Below are 6,600 nucleotides of genomic sequence, written 5' to 3'. Positions count from 1 at the left end.
GGCCCTTCATCTGACATCACCTGTGCCCCCACTCCACATCCTGCTGGTATGATCTAAGCCCCCTCATGTCACACCCCGGCTTTAGCCTTGCTCCGCACTGCCTCCTCTGAACCCTTGACTCCCAGGCTTGGCCCACAGGGACCTTTGGGAATGATCTGTTCCAGGACAATGGCCTCCATTTATCTTCTCTTGTTTACTCCTTTCCCCAACCTTGAACTTCATGCTTGCTGAGGTTTTCAGGCTCCCATGTTCTTTGATGCCTCCGTGCCCTTGCAGGGGCTTGTCCTTGTGCCAGAAACCTCACCCCCTCCCCTTATTTCCTGGTAAACGTTCTTCAAATCTTTGATTAAATGTTTTCTCACTTGTGCAACCTTTCAGACTTCCCCTGGGGCAATTTTGGGCAGCTTATGTTCCCTCAGTCCTATCATGGTAATTATCTTCTTCTATTATAACTGGGCTGTTTGCATGCCTGTCTCGGCACCGAGCAATCTTGAGGGCGCAGACTATGTTTTGTCCTTTGTGTCTCTAAGGCCTGGTGTCCATTCATTTGTTCCATCCTGATTTCCTCTTGGATTTAGTACCTCCAATGAGCTAGACAAGGTCCTGGGGATACCATGACCAATGCTACTCCTGCCCACTGAGGAATTACCGTCCACTGGGGATAAAACTAAGTTCACAGGTGACTAAGGGGAAAGCCCACAACACCACCAGGGACAGGGGTAGAAGGAGCTATAGGAATCGGTAGGTGGGTATTTTGCTGAGCCCATGGAAGGAGGCCCAAGGTGTGTGGTGAGAGCAGAGTACTGTCAAGAATGTTTCTGGGGGTGCACCTGGGTGGCTCAGTGGGTTAAAGCCTCTGCCTTCGGCTCAGGTCATGATCTCAGGGTCCTGGGATTGAGCCCCACATCGGGCTCTCTGCTCAGCAGGGAGCCTGCTTCCCCTCTGTCTCTGCCTGCTACTCTGCTTACTTGTGATCTCTCTCTCTGTCAAATAAATAAATAAAATCTTTAAAAAAAAAAAAGTTTCTGGGTCTGCACAGCCGGAAAACAGAGGGGGAAAGGCACAACAGAGGGAAAAGATCCCAGATCTTTACCAGATCCCAGGGGCCTCGTAAGTCCATTAAAGAGAGCCAACTCACCCTGAGGGCCCGTGAGTCTTAGATGTTTTTTAAACACTTTGCCCTTTCCCCCCTCCCCTTTAAAATTGCCTTTATTGGGGGTGCCTTGGTGGCTCAGGGGATCAAGTCACTGCCTCAGGTCATGATCCCAGAGTCCTGGGATGGAGTCCCGGTGCATCAGGCTCTCTGCTCAGCGGGGAGCCTGCTTCCTCCTCTCTCTCTGCCTGCCTCTCTGCCTACTTGTGATCTCTCTCTGTCAAATAAATAAGTAAATTCTTAAAAAAAAAATTGCCTTAATCCAATTGCTTTTAATTAAAAAAGCAAAAACATGATTCTTGTAATTAGCATAACAGCCAAAGATACAAAAACAAGAAATTAAAAACCACTCTGTTTCATGCCTCTGCCTGGAGGTAACACACGCAGTGAACATGCTTCTCGACACTGGAATAAATACACAGGACACACGGGCATGGGTGCTAGGTGTAATGTGCTTTTAGTCAATTTTTTTACAAAAAGCGATCATACTATACATACTTTTCACAACTTGCTTTTGCTCTCAATGTATTAGCATCTCCCCAGATGAATATGTTGACAGATCTCTTTGTGGCACAACATACGGTCCCGCAGCACGCGAGCGCCATGTTTATTCCGCTACTTTATTGCTGATGGATGACTATGCCTCTCCTGATATTTTGCCGCACCAGACAGCGGTCCATAAACCTCCATGTCCGTCTGCTCTTGGGTACCAGTGTCTTTATATCTACTGCAATAACTGCCCAAAATGGGGTTGCTGAATCACCGGTGGCATTTTGAAGTTTGATAAGCATTGCCAGATTCTTTTTCCTGGAGGTTTCAGCTGTTCATATGATCAGCTAGGTGTAAAAGTGTTCGTCCTCCTACATGCTCTCAGGCACAAGATGTTATTGGTATTTTTAATTTTTGCCAATCTGACCAATAAATCATCACCTTTGACTTTCTCTGACCAATCCTTTTTGGATCCACTTAAATCTTCATTTTCTCTTCTGTGAATTGCCTGTTCATGTTTTTTCCTTACGTGCCTATTGTTTTTTGCCATTTTATTACCAGTTTATATGAGCCTTGGGTAAAGTAAGTATAACATCTTTTCATATAGTCTACCCACATTTAGCTGAACCTACAGTTTGCCATTTGATCTTTCTTAGGGTGTTTTTTTCTTAAAATTTGAAAAAAAAAAAACCCCACATAGACACGCACCCTCCTTTTCCCCTTTCAGTTTTGTGGATTTCCACAATTATTAAAAATGTCCCCTCCACTCCAAAGTTATAGCAGTTTGGAAATTTGGAAAGTGAATTTTCCACTAGATCTTCCTCAAATATGTTACATGTTTCTTTGTTCACTTACAGTTAGATCTTTAAACCAAACCCATCTGAGATTTATTATTGTATATAGGAGCAAGAGATAGGAGGTGGTGTCTACCTTGGTTTTTTCTCCAGATGGAGACCCAGTTAGGTCAACACCATTTCTTGAATCTATCTTTTTTTTTTTTTTTCCACTGAATTGAAATGTCTCCTTTATCAAATTTTCCATATGTCTACATTCCTGACATCTAGCCCATTCCCTGAGCTATTTATTCATGTGCCAAAATATATGTTTTCAATGACAATGACTTGATCTCAAATTTTATTATTTGGTTGAGGTAAATGTTTCCAATTTTTCTTTTTCAAAATTACTTGTCGAAGTCCACAAGTGCTCTATTACAATCACAGGCCATAATTACCCTTTTTAATTAAATTCCTCTGTGTTTCTAAGAGGCTGTGGTTGACAGAGTCCCAGCAAATCCTGGCTGGTTGCACGAAGGAACACGCAGTCACTCACACAGCCTCAGTCACAGCAGACACCCTTGAGATCAGCCCGACAGGTCAGTTCTTGCCACCACACTACCTGAAAGTACCTCAGAACTCTGGACCTTGCTTGCTTTTCTTCCCTTTTCCGCGGGTTCCAGGAATCACTTCACCCAGATCCTAGGGGCAGCCTGTCCCTGCTCCCCTTTGCAACTCTGTCCCAGGCCGAAGGGCTGCCTGCTGGGGGCTTTCCTTCCATTCAGAGTCCTACCCAGTTCCAGGCACAGATGACCAAATCCCTGCACGGCTAGCTGCCCCTCCCGCAGCCGCCCAGGGGGTTTCCACAGGCCACGCTGCTTTCAGCACAAACGCTCTCCTTCCAGCAGATGTTTCCCTGCTTCCAGACCTCCCTTTGATTTCTCCCTGGGGCACCACTCCTGACCCTTCCTGAGGTACAGTCACGCTGGGCCCCTCCTCATAGGCACTGCTGATGGTAGCAGGAGGACAATAAAGTCAGGAACATGTGTTATGGTTGGAACTATGTTCCCCCAAAGTTTCTACCTTAAAGTCCAACCCCTTGGGCCTCGGAATGGAACCTGATTTTGAAATAGGGTGATTGCAGATGTAATTAGTTAAGTCATTAGAGTGGGCCCTCATCCAACAGGACCGGTATCCTTGTAAAAGGAGAAATTTGAGGCTCAGAGGCACAGCACGGGGAGAACACCTTATGAGGATGAAGGCAGAGACTGGGGTGGTCTTGCTCAAAGCCAAGGCGTGCCAGAGACTGCCAGCAAGCACTGGAAGCAAGGAGAGAAGCTGGGACCGGAATCTCCCTCACAGCCCTCAGAAGGAATCCCCCTGCCGACACCTCCATCTTGGATTTCTAGCTTTCAGAACTGTGAGAAAATAAACTCCTGTTCCTCAGGCTACCTATTCTGTGGGACTTTGTTACAGCCACCCTAGCAAACTAATACCCCCAGGAGACACAGCTGACAGCACCCTGCCTCCCCTCTCTCCATCTTTGCTGGGGTCGATCCCAACAAGCTTCAAAAAATGTGTTTTGTGCCACAGTGACACTGGCCCCAGAGCTTCGCTCTCAGCTGGGAGGGAAGCCCCTCAGACTGCCCATGGCCACCCCCAGCCTAGACCCTTCTCAGAGGCAGGATGAGGGCTGTGACTTCCTTGGGGGGGCAGTGGAGCTCAGGAGGGCAGCGTGGTGCCAAGCTTCGGGAGCTGGAAACTAGGAGTCAACAACAGCTCTACAAACTGCCTAAGCCCAGCATGCTGGGGTTTCCGGGACTTACCCTCTAGAACCTTCCCACTGTCTCTCTGACTCTCCTGCACAGGATCCTCACTCTCTGACATGTGTGGAGATGACCTGTGGGATAGGACTGCGTCCAATTATTCCTCCTGCCACCGCAGGGCCTGACCCAGTGTCTGCCTCACAGCAAGTCCTTAATCTCTGTTTATTGCATGGATGGATGGATGGATGGATGGATGAACAGATGGACGGATGGGTGGACAGATGGACAGTTGGATGGACAAATGAATGGACAAAACAGGCAAGGGGATCCCTTGGGCTAAACTTCCTGGGGTACATGATTCACCAAAGCAGCTGTGAAGTCATGACCTCACGTTGCTTCTGGGAACCGAGTAAGCCATTGAGTCCCTGCGGATCCCTGTTCTTGCCACACGGACCCTGCATTCTTTCTCATTCTCTCTGGGCTGAAAGTCTCCCAAGTGCCAATCACCACAGCAAGGCTTCCAAGTTCCCTTCTATGAGTGCTCCCTCCTGGCAGCTCTTTACAATACTTCACAGAAAGGAGGTTTAAATAGCCTCTGGCAAGTCTCCCTGGAATTCACAGCCGCCACCCCCCCACCCCCAAAATCTACCAAAAGCTTCAGACAAAACCTAACGAGGAAACTCTGCATTTAAAAAATGGATCTCTTTCCCTGGCGCTTCAACAGCTTCTTCTTTTTAGAAAGCACAGGATCATCTTGAAACAACTGCCCTAGCTGAGGTATGTGAAGAAACAAAACCCTGAGGCTGATGTGTCACTGTATTCCAGAAATTTCCACAGATGGGAACTGCCCCGTGGAGAGTGACTGCCAGAGCCAGGGAGAGACTGCAAGAGACACTGGGGACTTGAGGACTGGAAATGGCAAGAAACGTGCCCTGAGCTTGGCCCAACTTGGCTCTTAAAGAGAACCCCAACACTCATTAACCAGCCCTAAAACCTGCTAAGTGAAAAAGAAAAATAAATGAGCTCATTAAATCCAGAAGGAAGGACGACCTGGAGGCTTAACGGAGGAAATTCCCAACACCCAATTGGAAAAACAAGGGGGTGTGGGACACAGATTCACAGCCAGGAGTCGGGGCTGGCCCCCCAGTGAGGGGGTTGAGCCCTCCATGGAGGACTGGAAACAGGCGCCTGCAGAGGAAAGCAGGGCTCGGAATGCAGCTGGCTGGGATGGTCGGTGTGGCTTACCAAGTCAAGCAGTCCAGGTCTTTGGTCACACCAGTGGAGAAGCCAGTTGGGAAACACCGGGGGAAGTTCCAGGAGCATGACGAGTTTGGTCCAGACTGCCAGACTGCGGTCACTGCCCATGACCAACACGGCCTCTGGTTTGGCTTCGTAACGCTGCTCATCACTTCAGCCTTCCCTCCGTTCGTCAAGCTGACGGAGGACGGGCCATCTGAGTGTGGGCACCGTGCCACGTGCACCTTGGGACCTGACCTGGGCTCGCTCCCACCACCCTCTCTAGGTGCTGGTTCCTGGCCCAGTTCCCCTCCCCCTTGACCATGGACTCCTTATTCTTCAATGTTTGGGGCGCATTCCCCCTCTTTGCTTTCGTTTTGAGTAAAAGAGAATTCTCCTCCCAACTTAGCAGTCCTGAATAATGTCCTTGGCACTGGGGCCTGAGCGAGAACAACAGGAACACAGATGAGGGAGTGCCTAACTCCACCTGGATGTTAGGGGAACCCCAGGGAAAGAAAGCCTTCTCTTGCAGAGGAGACAGACTTTCCCCCAAGGAAGCAGGGTAGAGCGCACAAGTAGCTCCAAGCAAAGGAGCAGCGGGAGCAAAGACTGATATGCGAAGGGGATGCACATTAATGAGAAGCCCACGTGCTACCAAGAAAAAGCAGTGGCCACGTTCATTCTGTGCCCTTTGTTCCCTCCCACTCTTTCTGCCAGGGACTGTAAGTCAGAATGATTTTCATGGCTGACTCATAGGCCAAGCCATTATTTGTCTAACCTTGGAATTTCACAAGGAGCCTGAAACATGGCAAGATCCATCAGCTATCTGCTCCTTGCCGTCCTCTTCCAAGGTAGACCCCATTCTCGAGAGGCAGCATAGCGTGCTAGGATGAGAAAATAAACTGTAGAGTCCTAAGATCTGAGTTTGAATCCCAATTCCACCAATTACTAGCTGTGTGACACTGGATTGGTTACTTAACTTCTCTGAGCCATACTTTCTTCATCTGTTTGGGGGGGGTGAGTAATAAATACTAACCAAATAAACTGGTCATGCGGATAGAAATAACATATGCAGAATACCTACCCCTCCCCCTTCCGCCACCACAGGGGCTCTGAGTTATGCCCATATTCAAAGATGGCAGCCGCTCTTATCCTGGATTGTGGGATGTATCAACCCATCCTG

Source organism: Mustela nivalis, assembly GCF_964662115.1.
Source record: "Mustela nivalis genome assembly, chromosome: 8".
In the NCBI taxonomy this organism is placed as follows: Eukaryota; Metazoa; Chordata; class Mammalia; order Carnivora; family Mustelidae; genus Mustela; species Mustela nivalis.
This window is presented reverse-complemented; position numbering follows the sequence as displayed.